This window comes from Zingiber officinale, chromosome 4A (genome assembly GCF_018446385.1).
Source record: "Zingiber officinale cultivar Zhangliang chromosome 4A, Zo_v1.1, whole genome shotgun sequence".
Lineage (NCBI taxonomy): Eukaryota > Viridiplantae > Streptophyta > Magnoliopsida > Zingiberales > Zingiberaceae > Zingiber > Zingiber officinale.
The window spans coordinates 54,914,937-54,929,694 of record NC_055992.1 but is presented as its reverse complement, the minus strand read 5'-3'; the positions used below and the strand labels follow the sequence as shown (position 1 = coordinate 54,929,694).

The window sequence follows — 14,758 nt, the reverse complement described above, 5'->3', positions numbered from 1 at the left end:
GAAGTTGAACATTCTCCCTACTCAGATGGTGGCCGCATAGTAGATACAACAGTAGAAGTTTGGGGAATAGAGGTCGTTGAGTAGGTAGAAGCTTCTGTTTAGAGCTTTTTACGAAGTTGGCATTGGGCCAATGGTTCGACAGAAGCGGTGGACTCTGATGAAATTGCTTTGGGGACCAATGAGGGGCACTCTAGAGGAAGCTCCTCCATGTTATCAGCGGCATCGCTCGCCACCACTCATCTCACTTCTTCCTCACTGGTCGGCTCCTCAAAGCGTTCGACCGACAAGAGTCTGTGACTCTCCAGCTCGGTGGTTCCACAAGCTTCAAGCTCTCCATCAGTTAACTTGGTGGAGTCACTAAGTAAAGCCAGCAAAAAGTCTTAAACATCACTTTAGCAGACAAAAAAATAAAAAAATAGTTAGATCCAAAAACAAGGAAAGGAGAATTGCTCACCAAAAGAGCAGGGCAGTCAGACACGAACGGGGCTCAGCTCGAACATGTACAAAACATCCTCTAATAGCAGGTTATGAATGTGATATTTCAGGTCAGCTAGCTGTGCTGATGCTTGGAGGTAGTCGGCTCCTATCGATATTTTCCCAGATTGGGGGAGTTGGCCAGCTGCATTTGCCAGCCAATCAGGAATGCAACCTGGTCGGGCAATTGGAAGTAGAAGTAATGAGACTTCCAGCCCTTGTTAGAGGAGGGCATTTTATCAAAGTAGACAGTGACCACTCGGACTTAAAAGAGGAAGACACCCAGCTTGGACTATTTAGGGGTAATAAATGTAATGAAAAATATGGGGATGAAAAGGAATCCTATACAGGCTGAACAACACAACCACTCCACTCAAAAGCCTAAACGAATTAGGGACCAACTGCTGAAGGGGAATATAAAAATATCTATAAACTTCAGATAAAAATGGATGTCTAGGAAAATGGAGGCCAACAAAGAGTTGATCTTTGAAAAAAGTTAGAAAGCCTTCAGGAGGGGTGTGGGGATGATCATAGGCAAATGGAATGGTGAGTTTATGATCATAAGGAATATGGTATGCCATTTTCATTTGATCCACTTCATCACCATTAAAGTCCAACGAAGTGGAAGCATATCATAGGTCGGGTACTATAGTAGAAGGAGAAGGGAGAGCAGACCATATGAAGAAGAAGATGGAAGATGAAAATCAAAAGTAGAATAAAGGAAGGTGGAACTTACTAGATGCGAATCGCCGGCGATAGAAAACGAGAAAGTGAGAAGAAGAAGACAAAGGTGAAAGTGAGAATGATACAGTGTCGATGAGCAAAGGCCTTAAAATCCCTATTGCCTATATTCATGGTCGTCTAATCAAGGGTTTAGAAAAGTGAGATTTGATCTAGGCCATTGAAATTTGAAAGGTAGCTATCACATTGATTCCTAACAGTCACATCTCACATTGAACATTCGACAGCACGAAAGTGTGACATGTGGTAGTTAATCATAGGGTGCATTAATAATGAATGGAAATTATCAGCAAGTGAATAATAAAAAAGCATGCTTGGCATGCTTTGCATTAATGGCGAAGGATTTGATCAATTTCCAACAAAATAAGATAACATTGTAGTAATAAAAAGCCACTATCAGGATGGGAGGCCGCTTAGGAAAAAGATGAGAAAAGAGATAATAAACAACTAAGTGTCACCGACAATTGAGCCAAACGATGTCACCTTTGGAGTCTTCCAATCGGGGAGAAAAGAGTTCCCTTAGGATTTCTAAATAAGGGTAGTAATCATTTAAATCGAGTGGCGGCCCAGACAGCAAAGTACCCGATCGGAAATGAGAACTACAAAAAATACTATGTATCCAGTCAGTTAGACTTGCAGCCTCTTTTAACTAGACTTGAGAAAGAGGCTTATGATACAGTGATAAAGATGAGCCTCCCAAGAAGTGGGTCAAAGTAGGGACGACCAGCTGACATGGAGGTCAAAGTCAAGTGGTCAAAGTCATATGGCCAGACGAACCTAGAATCGTTGACTAGACTATGTTGTCCAAGCAGACCTCACATTGTCGGTCGGACGTGGAGTGCCGATCAGACCTCTAGAATGACCATCCTTCACAACCTGTAGATGAGATGTAAAGCTAAGTACTAATTACCTGGCCCACCATCCTATTCGATGGGACCTAAGGGCTGATTAGACATATTGTTCCTCCTCAGCAAAATGAAGGGTCGAGTGAAGAATGAATTGTTGACTACATTCCATAAGGCCGAGCTGGCGATCTCTTGGCTGAGTGGTGGTCGATTGACCTACATCGAGACCTAGATACTTGTCATATCATACTCTTTTGGATGTTTGTGCTAAAAAATATAGAGAATATCCCACCATCAAATCATCCTTTAAAAGCTTCTAGCCTATCAAATCACAGAGATTTGTGCGCTCATTTAAGGAAAGGTGTCATGAGCACTTTATGGTATGTCCATTTATAGGAAAACTTTAGAAAATATGCTAATACTTTGAGATGCGTGTATAATGTAATAGTGACACTATAAAAGGGGTCTCCATCTACAGATAAAGGTATGTGATACTTCATATTTATACACACTCTTAGCTATAATTTTTGTATACTGCTCTCTTCTTTTAATCAGATCACTAACTTGAGCATCAGAGGGTCAACACCAGGGACCCCTTCCCTAGCCCGACACTAATGCTCCTTATGTTATAGGATAGCGCGGAGTCTTTATCTAGTCAATATCAGCGTCGTCCCTAGCTCACTGCCTTCATCGATTTTAGACAGGATCACCAACTGTTGGGCATGCGCATTGACTGCACACATTGATGGAAAAATGGGTATTGATTGATTGCCCATTCTTCTTCCTCTTCCATCCATTATGTGTAATTAGAGCTTACATTATGGAGGAAGGTGAAAAGCTTGGATGGCTAAAAGTTTACCTTCTTCTCCTATATAAGTCCATCCAAGGAATTCATAGAGAGAGGAGTTCATCATAAGAGTGAAGGGAAAATACAAGAGAAGGCTTGGGATTTAGTTCGTGGAATCTTGAAGAACTTTTTGATTCGTTAGTGATCATTCTTCCGATGATAAGTAAAGATCAAGATCTAGTACGGGAGATCACTATGAGTTTTAAAGATTTCATATTTCTATATTTCATGCTTTAGAATCAACAATGGTATCAGAACAAATGTTGAATGCATGATAGATCTTTTTGCTTGCTATATGATCATGTTGCCCTGAAAGTATAAGATCTCTTATTCTTATAGATTATATTACTATAAAAGGATCTGTGTAAGATATGCTAGTAGATATGTTTGAATGGTATGCACATGTTCATCACCGGAGGAATCATCGACGGAGTTTGCTCTATTGGATTCCACTGTTGTCGACCCGTCACTTAGCACAATCGAGATCTGCGCCCATCGCCGAACCTCGAGAGCAGCAGATGATAACCATGGAGTTTGTCTCCATTTCTGGCTAGTGGACGATTAAGATGTCAATCCTCCAATTATGATTGATGGCCGAAGGGGATTGGAGGTGATGGCGACGTGGGTACTGGTGATAGAGAAGAGAAAAGAGGCGTGGGTGATAGTGAAAAAAAAATTGAAACAATAGGTTTTGTACCAAGCATTAAGTTTCATGCATATGTTTTGGCTAAGTTTTTTTTAGCAACCATTAAGTTTATTATTAATGCATTAAATTGCTGCTTGCTATATGATCATATTGTCGTGAAAGCATAAGATCTCTTATTCTTGTAGATCATGTTACTATAAAAGGATCTGTGCAAGATATTCCAGTAGATCTGTTCGAATGGTATGCACATGTTTATCACCGGAGGAATCGTCGATGGAGTTTACACTATTGGATACCACCGTCGTCGGGCCCGTCATTGAGCACAATTGAGATTTGTGCCCATCACTGAACCTCAAGAGCAATAACCATGGAGTATGTCTCCGTTTCTAGCCAATGGACGATTAGGAGGTCAGCCCTCCAATTATGATTGACGGCCGAATGGGGTTGGAGGTGATGGCGGCATGGGTGTTGGTGATGGAAAAGAGAAAAGACTCATGGGTGATAGCGAACAAAAATTGAAGCATTAGGTTTCGTACCAAGCATTAAGTTTCGTGCATATGTTTCAGCTAAGTTTTTTTTTGGCAACCATTAAGTTTATTATTAATGCATTAAAATAAGGTTTATTAATGCATGAAAAAAAAACTTTTGAAACTCATGCATGTTGAAATTAATGCCAAGTCGGTAACGGTTGAGGCATTAATACCATTTTCAGTTAACAACGATGAACCTTGAACAGTTGAGGAAGCATTAAGATGCTCAGTTAGAGAAAAAATAGAAAGTTACAATGGATAAGAAAATGAAGTCAATGAGAAAGAATCAAGTTTGAGATTTAGTCGATTTTCATCTAAGGCGAAGGGCTATTGGGAATAAGTGTATTCTCAAAATCAAGAGCAAAGAAAATGGATCAATTAATTGATACAAAGCTTTACTAGTTCCAAAAGGATATACCCAAATGGAGGGTATTATTTTTGAAGAGAAGCTTAGTACATCTTAGGAGTGAAGATCATGAAAGATCGATCAAAAAGGTTTTTCGGTTTGTCTCAAGAGGCTTTATATCACTAAGATACTACAACACTTCAATATATCATATTGCAACATTATATCTCAAGACTCCTAAAGAAAATAGCTGAAATGAAGAAAAAAAATCATATGCCAGTGCTATTGGTAGTTTGATGTACACTATGTTGTGTACTCATCCTGATATAAGCTATGTTGTTGGCTTAGTTAGGTGTTTCCAGTTAAACCCAAGATCGAGACACTGGAAAGCAGTGAAGAGGATATTAAAATACCTTAAAAGGACAACAAATTAATGTATCTATTTTTGAGGATATAAGATGAGCCTGAAGGGCTATGCAGATGCAAATTGGGCAGGAGACCTTGATGACAGAAAATCCACATCTGACTTCTTGCTAAATGATGGCGACATCTCATGGAATAGAAAGAAGCATGCTTATGTAGCCTTGTCGACAATGGAAGCTATATGACTTGGATTGTGTAGCCTTGCTGACAATGGAAGATGTGTGTCTTACATAGTGGATGTGCAAGAAGTTATCTGGTTGAGAAGGTTCCTTGAAACGTACCTAGTTTTTTTTATTTACATTATCCTTTAATAATAAATCATATATATATAACTTAAAACTACACCGTCGGCATGAAGGGAAATACTAAATTCTTGTCATCGGTTCTAGAATATATATATATATATATATATATATATATATATATATATATATATATATATATATATATATATATATATATAAACTTAAAACTACACTATCGACATGAAGGGAAATACTAAATTCTTGTCATCAGTTCTAGCATTTATTTACAAACAAATAAGCTGCTAAATTATGCAAAAATATAAACTAAAAAGGGTCTTCGGGTTGTGCCTCCAATGCCCCGAGCATGCTCATTAGTCGACGCCTCTCGTCTCACGTGTCTTGCCTCCTGAAATAAATTCAACAGTGAGTCTACGGACTCATCATGTTCAAAACGATATTATGCAATAGATAGTGCCTGTAATCTAGTGTACTAAGGGAAACACATGTGACATATCTTAGGACTAGACTACTGGCATATCATGGGAATGAATGTAGGCATAGGAATCGATATAAGCATAAGTGCATAAGCATAACCATGTATGTAAGCCAAGCATATGAGTAGACTTAATCATAAGCATGCATATAAGTATAGGCATATAAGCATACTTGCATGGTCTAACACATACATATAAGAATAGACTTAATCATGAGCATGTGCATAAGCATAGATATAATCATACTTGCATGACATAAACATACACATATGAATAGACTTAATCATGAGCATGTACATAAGCATAGGCATAAACATACTTGCATGATATAAACATACACATAAGAATAGACTTAATTATGAGCATGTACATAAGCACAGGCATAAGCATACTTGCATGTCATAAATATATACATAAGAATCGACTTAATCATGAACATGTACATAAGCATAGGCATAAGCATACTCGCATGGCATAAACACACATACTAGGGATGAGCATAAATATAATCATAAATATAACTACGTAGGGTTGGTGAGTTCCCGGACTAGGGTCACCGGTCACACTTAACCATGTAGAATTTGGTGAGCTCCCGGGCTAGGGTCACCAGTCACACTTAACCACGTAGATTTGGTGAGCTGTTGGGCTAGGGTTACCAGTCATACTCAACCACATAGATTTGGTGAGCTCCTGGGCTAGGGCCATCGGTCACACCCAACTACATAGATTTGGTGAGCTCCTAGGCTAAGGCCACTGGACACACTCAGTAAGCTTCCTGAGCTTGCCTGGATCATAGTTTGATCACTACTTAAGCATGGGCACAATCGTAAATCTATAAATAAGCATGCAAATTCATAACATAAGCATAAGCATAGACTTGTGTATCAACATAGAATAAGCATGCATAACATAAATATAACCATACGAACACAAACATACATATTCCTAAAATAACCAAAATATAAAATTCATGCACATAATTAAAAGCAACATAAAAAATAACTAATCTCTAGTTGACTACATGTGTAAGAGGCTAATATGATAGAAAAGAGATAACATATTTATACTCCCTAATGTAGTGAGTAAACTACTTCCTCCTAATCACATTATACAACTGATTCAACCATTTGCAACAACAATAAAATTGCTAACTCCTAATTGAAAATAAGTAGAAGAACCTAACCATAATTATAAAGAAAGAAAACATGATTATAAACCCCTTAAAAATCTAAAACTTACAGGTTCTATCAATCCATGTGAGCATGAAAATTTCTCTAACTTCTAAGGGTAAACAAATAGTAACACATGAAGCAAATGTAGTGTGACAGTATGAATAATAAACTCTAAAATAGAATTTAAACTTCTCCCTATAGAATCTGAAGCTTGGAAGTTCTACACTACAATTTGAGCAATCAAAGTTCTCTAATTTCTATGGAAACCAAATCGAAAACATGAAGCAATTGTGGTGCAACCTCATGATGAATAAACCTCCAAAAACGGTGATATAAAATAAACCCTCTTGAAACTGAAACTTGGGAGTTTTACACTATAGTTTGAACATGCAATGTTCTCCAATTTCTAATGGAAAACAAATAGAAATTCTGAAGCAATTTTAGTGCAAAATCATGATGAATATGTTGGAGCAATCCCAATGGTCCGCGGGACCATGTGTTTTGGTGTTTGGGCAAATGGTTTAAGTTAGGTTTACCCTCGTTATTTGATATGTTTACTTGAGTTGTGCAGGACTGCAGGTGACACATGTGACTCAGGTTGACGGCTTCGGGTCCGATGAAGGATGGCATTGAGGACAAGCCGCGGGCTTGAATGCATCTGAGGGATTGTGGACAAGGCAGCAAGGACAAGGGCCGAGGGAAGCGACTTCGAGGCATACGCGAAGGATGGCATTGGAGACGAGCCGCGGGCTTGGATGCATCCGAGGGACGAGAGCCAAAGGAAGTAGGCTTGAAGGCAAGAGGTCAAGGTTGCAAAGAAGAGTCAAGTGAGTCGTGAGGGTTCGAGTGCGAGAGAAATGTACTCGGGATGGGAAACCCTAAGTGTAGGGTTGTACCAGTCGACTGGGACTGGAGCACAGAAGCTCTCTGTGCCCAAAACGGCTGGGACCAGTCGACTGATAGTTAGCCGTTGAGAGAGACGTTGGGTTGGCACCAGTCGACTGGTGCAAGGACCAGTCGACTGGTAACGGGCAAATCAGCAAGGCTGATTTCCCCAAGCTCTATAAGAGGGAGCTTGGGATGGCCGGTCAACCTGACGAAATTAGACTTGGTTAAAGCCTAATTAGTAGTCACCAAAGTGCTCAAGGTTTCCTTGTGTCCAAGTGTTGTTGGTGAGTGTTGTGGTGAGGTTTCTCCACCCACAAGGAGGTTGAGCTAGCCGGAGTTTCCGGGGACTAACCCACCGACGGATTGAGGGATCATCCACCTTACGGACACGTCGTGGAGTAGGAGCATCATCTCCGAACCACGTTACATCGAACGTGTTAGCGGTTTGGTTTGCATTTCCTTTCTTTGTCTTGTATTTAGTTTAGCTTGTTTGTTTTTATTTGTATTCCGATGCGCAAGCTAACAATAGTGTAGGAAGCTATCGATTTGGGGGTGCCGTCTATCCAACCCCCCTTCAAGCCGGCCACCTATCCTCCAACAAGTGGTATCAGAGCGAGGACGCTCTCCTTTGGACTAACCGCCAAGGAAGCACAAGATGGCCGGGTTTATTGTCCCTCCAAAATTTGAAGGAGGAAGCCTTGGGGACATCACGTATTGGATGATGAGGATGGAGGTTTTCTTCAACACGGATTGGGACACCATGATGGTGGTAAATGAACCATTCGAAGTCCCTAAAGACAAGAAAGGGAAGAAGCTACGACCACGATATTGGAAGGAGGAGCAAACCACACGGTCAAAGGCAAACGATAAGGTAATATCTATTTTGATTGATATTTTGCCTAATAACTTGATGAGTCGTGTAGGTGACTATGAGAACGCCCACGATTTGTGGAGCAAGGTGAAGATGGTTCTACGGGAAGAACCTAAACCTACACAAGAAGAAGAAGAACCCAAGGAGATGGGTTTAATTGCTCAAGTTGAGGAGGAGCAAACGGAAGTTGAGCCATGCTCAACATCCGAGGAGGAGAAGGAAGATGAGACATCATCTACATCCTCAATAATTGAAGAAAATTCCAAGGCAAGTGAAGAAGAAGAAGAGGTCTTGGAAGTGGTTAATCTAGCAAGCACCTCCACCGAAGCAAAGTTAAAGGACCATATTGTGTGCTTCGGTTGCAATGAGAAGGGACACTACAAGAGTAGGTGTCCAATGAGTAAGAAGAAGGTATCTCCTAAACTCAATTCAATTCCTTTAGAATCTAATTTGAGTTGTAGGAAGAAGAAGGAGAAGAATCACATTAGATGCTTCACGTGTGGAGAACTTGGACACTACCACACAAGATGCTCGAGGAAGGAAGAGTTCAAGAAGTTGGAGCATCTAAAGAAGTGGGAGAAGAAGAAGAGGAGCTCAAGTCAAGGGGGAGCTTCAAGGGTAAGGGAGGTATACCCTAATTTGAAATGCAATGCAAATTCTTATGTTCCCATGCATGCTAGGAAAAATAATAATTATCATTATGTAGCAATGCAAAATTTTAGATTTAAGTATCATGATAGGAATAGGGTTAATGTAGATCAAAACCCTAGGAGGCCAATTCATGAAAAACCTAGGAATGGTATACCTAAGGAGGCCCAAGGCATTAATCCTAAGAAGGGGAGACATATGCCTAGAAAGGGTAGGTCTAGGAATGTCCAAGGTGGAGATGTTGACTCTAGGGTTAGGAACCTAGAGAAGGAGAATCAAGCTTTAAGGGGAAAGCTAAGCTTGATAAGTTAGAACAATTCCTTAAGAGATTCACTATTGGATCTAAGGGATTAAGTATGGTGTTGGGTAATCAAAGACCCAACAATGATAGATCGGGCTTGGGATACCGATCTAGTCCCTCCAAGGCCAAAAGGAGACCATGTGCTAGGGTGGCACATGATAAGGGCAAGGGAGAGTCATCTAAAGCCAATGAGAAGAAATATGCTAGGGTTGCATATGATTATGGCAAGGATGATGTGTCCAAGATCAAGAAGATAAGGAGATCTTCTAAGGGACATCATTGTGGTGTAGCCACAATAGATGAGTCACCTAGGGAGGTGGTTAAGGTTAAGAGCTCTAGGGGGAGCTCAAAGAGTCAAATTGGGACTCATGGCAAATGGATCTCAGGTGGGTTCTACTTGGGGGTCTAGAGGAGCCATGGAGTGTGCCAAGTGGTTTAGAGACGGACTTGAGTCTCAAACCTAGGGAATTGGCACACATGATTTGTGTTTCATGCAAGAAATATGACAATTGGGGTCATATTACATGATAATTGATTTTGGATGTATAGATGCCATATAAATCAATGCTAGGGATGCATTGTGGGTTGGTATGGGCAAATACATCAAAAGGAAGCCAAAACTAGGACTTTAGGTCAAGGTTCAATTGAACCATTTAGTTAGTTTTGGATTTTTTGTCAATCTTGGGATTGGTGATAGATACATTTTGTAATGTATTTTTCCCAAGTAGACACTGGTACAATAGACCTCTCCACAAAATTTGGGAATTTTCGGAGGTCTAAGGAATTACTGGTGCATTTCTGAAGTTGGCCTGAAAAGGTTGATTTTTTCAGAAAAAGGGTACCAGTTGACTGGTGCAGATACCAGTCGACTGGTAATAGTGTTTTTCGACCACAGAATGTTTCTGTAAGGTTCTGTCGAAGGGGGGCAGTCGACTGGCACTTGGGGCAGTCGACTGATACCAGTCTGAAACTGTTTTCAGCATTGGTATGTGACCATGTCAACTCGGTTAGATGTATGGGATCCAAGGGGGATTAATACATGAGTTTAGGGTCAGTTAGATGATAAGTTTTCAACAATTGGGATATTGTTGGAGAACTTTTTGGATGTTAGGCAAAGGGGGAGAAGTAAGGTTTAAATTGGGAAAATCTTAAGTGCCTTTGCATAGGGGGAGCCTTGGGATAGGTTCTTAAAAAGTCCGTGGTAAAATCCTAGCTCATTGGAGAGTTTAGGTGTAGGGGGAGCCTTGGGATATGTTCTTAAAAAGCCCGTGGTAAAATCCTAGCTCATTGGGGAGCTTAGGTGTAGGGGGAGTCTTGTGATAGGTTTCAATGCATGTTTGCATTTCCATTCGGCGGTTGCCAAGTGTGTAGCCTTGGCAACGTAAGTCCATTCGACGGTTGCCAAGTGTGTACCCTTGGCAACGTAAGTCCATTCGGCGGAGTAAGTCCAAGTGTGTAGCCTTGGCATCGTAAGTCCAGTGTATTAGCATGTTTATTTGCTATTTGTTTTCCCTAACTTAAACGTATTGCCAAACACCAAAAAGGGGGAGATTATTGGAGCAATCCCAATGGTCCGCGGGACCATGTGTTTTGGTGTTTGGGCAAATGGTTTAAGTTAGGTTTACCCTCGTTATTTGATATGTGTACTTGAGTTGTGCAGGACTGCAGGTGACACATGTGACTCAGGTTGACGGCTTCGGGTCCGATGAAGGATGGCATTGAGGACAAGCCGCGGGCTTGAATGCATCTGAGGGATTGTGGACAAGGCAGCAAGGACAAGGGCCGAGGGAAGCGACTTCGAGGCATACGCGAAGGATGGCATTGGAGACGAGCCGCGGGCTTGGATGCATCCGAGGGACGAGAGCCAAAGGAAGTAGGCTTGAAGGCAAGAGGTCAAGGTTGCAAAGAAGAGTCAAGTGAGTCGTGAGGGTTCGAGTGCGAGAGAAATGTACTCGGGATGGGAAACCCTAAGTTTAGGGTTGTACCAGTCGACTGGTACTGGGACCAGTCGACTGGTGGTGAGCACAGAAGCTCTTTGTGCCCAAAACGGCTAGGACCAGTCGACTGGTCCAGGGACCAGTCGACTGATAGTTAGCCGTTGAGAGAGACGTTGGGTTGGCACCAGTCGACTGGTGCAAGGACCAGTAGACTGGTAACGGGCAAATCAGCAAGGCTGATTTCCCCAAGCTCTATAAGAGGGAGCTTGGGATGGCCGGTCAACCTAACGAAATTAGACTTGGTTAAAGCCTAATTAGTAGTCACCAAAGTGCTCAAGGTTTCCTTGTGTCCAAGTGTTGTTGGTGAGTGTTGTGGTGAGGTTTCTCCACCCACAAGGAGGTTGAGCTAGCCGGAGTTTCCGGGGACTAATCCACCGACGGATTGAGGGATCGTCCACCTTACGGACACGTCGTGGAGTAGGAGCATCATCTCCGAACCACGTTACATCGAACGTGTTAGCGGTTTGGTTTGTATTTCCTTTCTTTGTCTTGTATTTAGTTTAGCTTGTTTGTTTTTATTTGTATTCCGCTGCGCAAGCTAACAATAGTGTAGGAAGCTATCGATTTGGGGGTGCCGTCTATCCAACCCCCCTTCAAGCCGGCCACCGATCCTCCAACAGAATAAACCTCTAAAAATAGTGATATAAACTAAATCATATTGAATATGAAACTTGAAAGCCTTACACTATAATTTGAGCATGCAAAGTTCTCTAGTTTATAATGGAAAACAAATGGGAATCATGAAGCCATTGTAGAGTGTCCGTCAAGATGACTAACTTCTAAAAATAGTTGTCCAATTAAGATGTATGCATTCCATAAAAATAGAATTTGTAACTAAGATGATTGCACACAAAAACCGAATCCAGTTATGATGATGTCACACATAAAAACTGAATTAAAACCAAGATGCATGAACTAAACAAAAGATTTAAAAACCACATCCTATAATATCCAAAATCCAACATCTATACAAACAATTTAGAGCATAACAAAAGAACCTAAACCATGGTGTCCTCTTCCTAAATTAGCAAGGAAAAAACCAATTATTAGAAGGTATAGAATCCGAATTCCACAAGTTATAGAACCTAGCAAAATCATCAACTAAGGTAGAGAACATGCCTTCAATTTTTAGCTACCAACTCCCTCTTCTTGACCTTTTTTTGGAGCTCTAGAACTGGTGGAAGAAATAATGGGGAGGGAGGAGTTTTAGGGACGACAGAATTGGAAGAAGATGGAGCTTTAAATGTAGGGGTTTTATAGAAGGTGGAAGCTTAGGGCTTTGTCTTTCTTTTCTTCTTTTACAAGAAATATTGGACCTAGTCCTATTAAAATTACCACATAGTAAATCTACGGAAAACATCTAAATTTTATCAACTAAAAATTCCTTTAATAGGTATAAAAATTTTATTATACTAAGTCATATAAAAATTTATATTCATATGCTATATAAATTTTTATATACATACTAAGTCTTATAGATTTTATATATGCTAAGTCCTATAAATTTTTTTTATATACTAATTCATATAAATTTTCATATAAAAATTTATACACATGGGTTATATAAATTTTTATATATTTACTAAGTCACACATATTTAGATAATAAATTTTACACATATTTATAGCCCACCATTTTCTTAATATAATTGATTAATCCAAATTTCATAAATGTAAACTAACTTGGTTAATTAAATCTATTTAAATTAATCAATTCTTTATTAAATTTGGAAACTACAATCCTTTCCCCCTTAATTAAAATTTTGTCCTCAAAATTAACACTTATCAAATCAATCATGGGTAGCGGTTTCTTATGTCTCTCTTGGTCTCTCAAGTAGCTTTCTGCTATGAGCGATTTAACCACTTAACTTGGATCATTTTTATGCCTTTATGCATGGAGTTCCTAGGTTGCATGCAAGATATCACTCAACATCAAAAATTCTTACAATTTCGATACTGCCCCCAAAAGTTCTCCTAGACTTACTTAGGAAAGAAAATTCGAAACTTCTATGACATGTTATGATCAAGGGTTCGGCTAAGAACATTATGGTCCTAAGTTTTTTAAAAAAAAAATTTGAATTGTCCCAAATTCAGAAGTTAACTGTGATAATGTCATTCAAAACTAAGGTTAAAAGCTACCCTAACATGCTAACTTGACATCTTAAGCCCACTATTTAGTTAAAAATGCTGAATTCAAAGCTTACCCATAATAAGGGTAGTGTCTGAATCTGCCTCCTTGACCTACATCACAAATACCCTCCCTTACACGAGCAGTCTAATTTGGGGAAAATCCCTCTTCATATGGCCAGTAGTCCCACATTTGTAGCACTTGTCTGATCCCTTTAAGCAAGCTCCCGAGTGTTTGCACTAGTACATAAGGTATACCGAGAACTCATTAGGCTTTGGATCGACTTGCTTCTACGACCACTCCTCCTAGACCTTCCGTAGCCTGGTAGCTTCCTCTTGTTTCGCTACTGAAGTTGATGATAGGTCGTTGGGCATGATCGCTTGTTCTGTCTATTGGCCTCCATATCTTTCTGATCCTGCCATGCTCTTAGGGCCCTAGTCACGACCTCAGTGTAACTTTTAGGGTCAACCACGCTTACATCGCGATGTAAGACAAGTCACAAGCCGTGAGTGAAGTGCCTCAGTTTTTCTTTCGAATTTCCTGATAACTCAGCTACGGTACTGCTACCCTATCTCAACGTCTTGAACTCTTGAGTCAACCTTGATTGCACATCCTTCATGAAGTATTTAGCGTAAAGCACCTCCTTGAAGCCCTCCAATGAAAGTGTAGTTGGGTCCATATCTGCAATTGCTCCTTCCCACTATAGTAGAGCATCATTTTTGAGGAGGTAAGTAGTGCACCTCACCCTATCTGTATCGTCCAACTCCGTGAATCAAAATATAACCTTAACAAATTTGATCTAGTTTTCTGCCACCATTAAGTCCATAGTTCCAGCGAAGTCCTTCGGGTCCATCTTATGGAAACACTCATAAATTGTCTCTGGCCTCGTCCTCTTGCTTGACCCCGAACTAGGCCCACTAAACTATGTGAAGAATTGATTCACCCCCGCGAGTACTTGCTCCTGATTTACTTGAGGAGGTGGTGGGGGTGCCTCCCCTCCAGGGACCCACCATTGTGACATCTAGGAGTCATACATGCATGCAGTCTAAACTACTATGAAATTAACCTGTGTTTAGATCTAGCCCATTTATTTAGAACCCTAGCAATAATCAAGCATTGTCGTCTATTTATAAAACTCAAAGCATATCGAGTTTTACATAAAT

General features: G+C 40.4%; 1 pseudogene; it reads right to left on the bottom strand.

Annotated features, from left to right (window-relative positions):
* Positions 1–470: 470 nt before the first annotated feature.
* Positions 471–14,758, bottom strand: part of LOC121972399 — a 28,510-nt pseudogene continuing 14,222 nt past the window's right edge.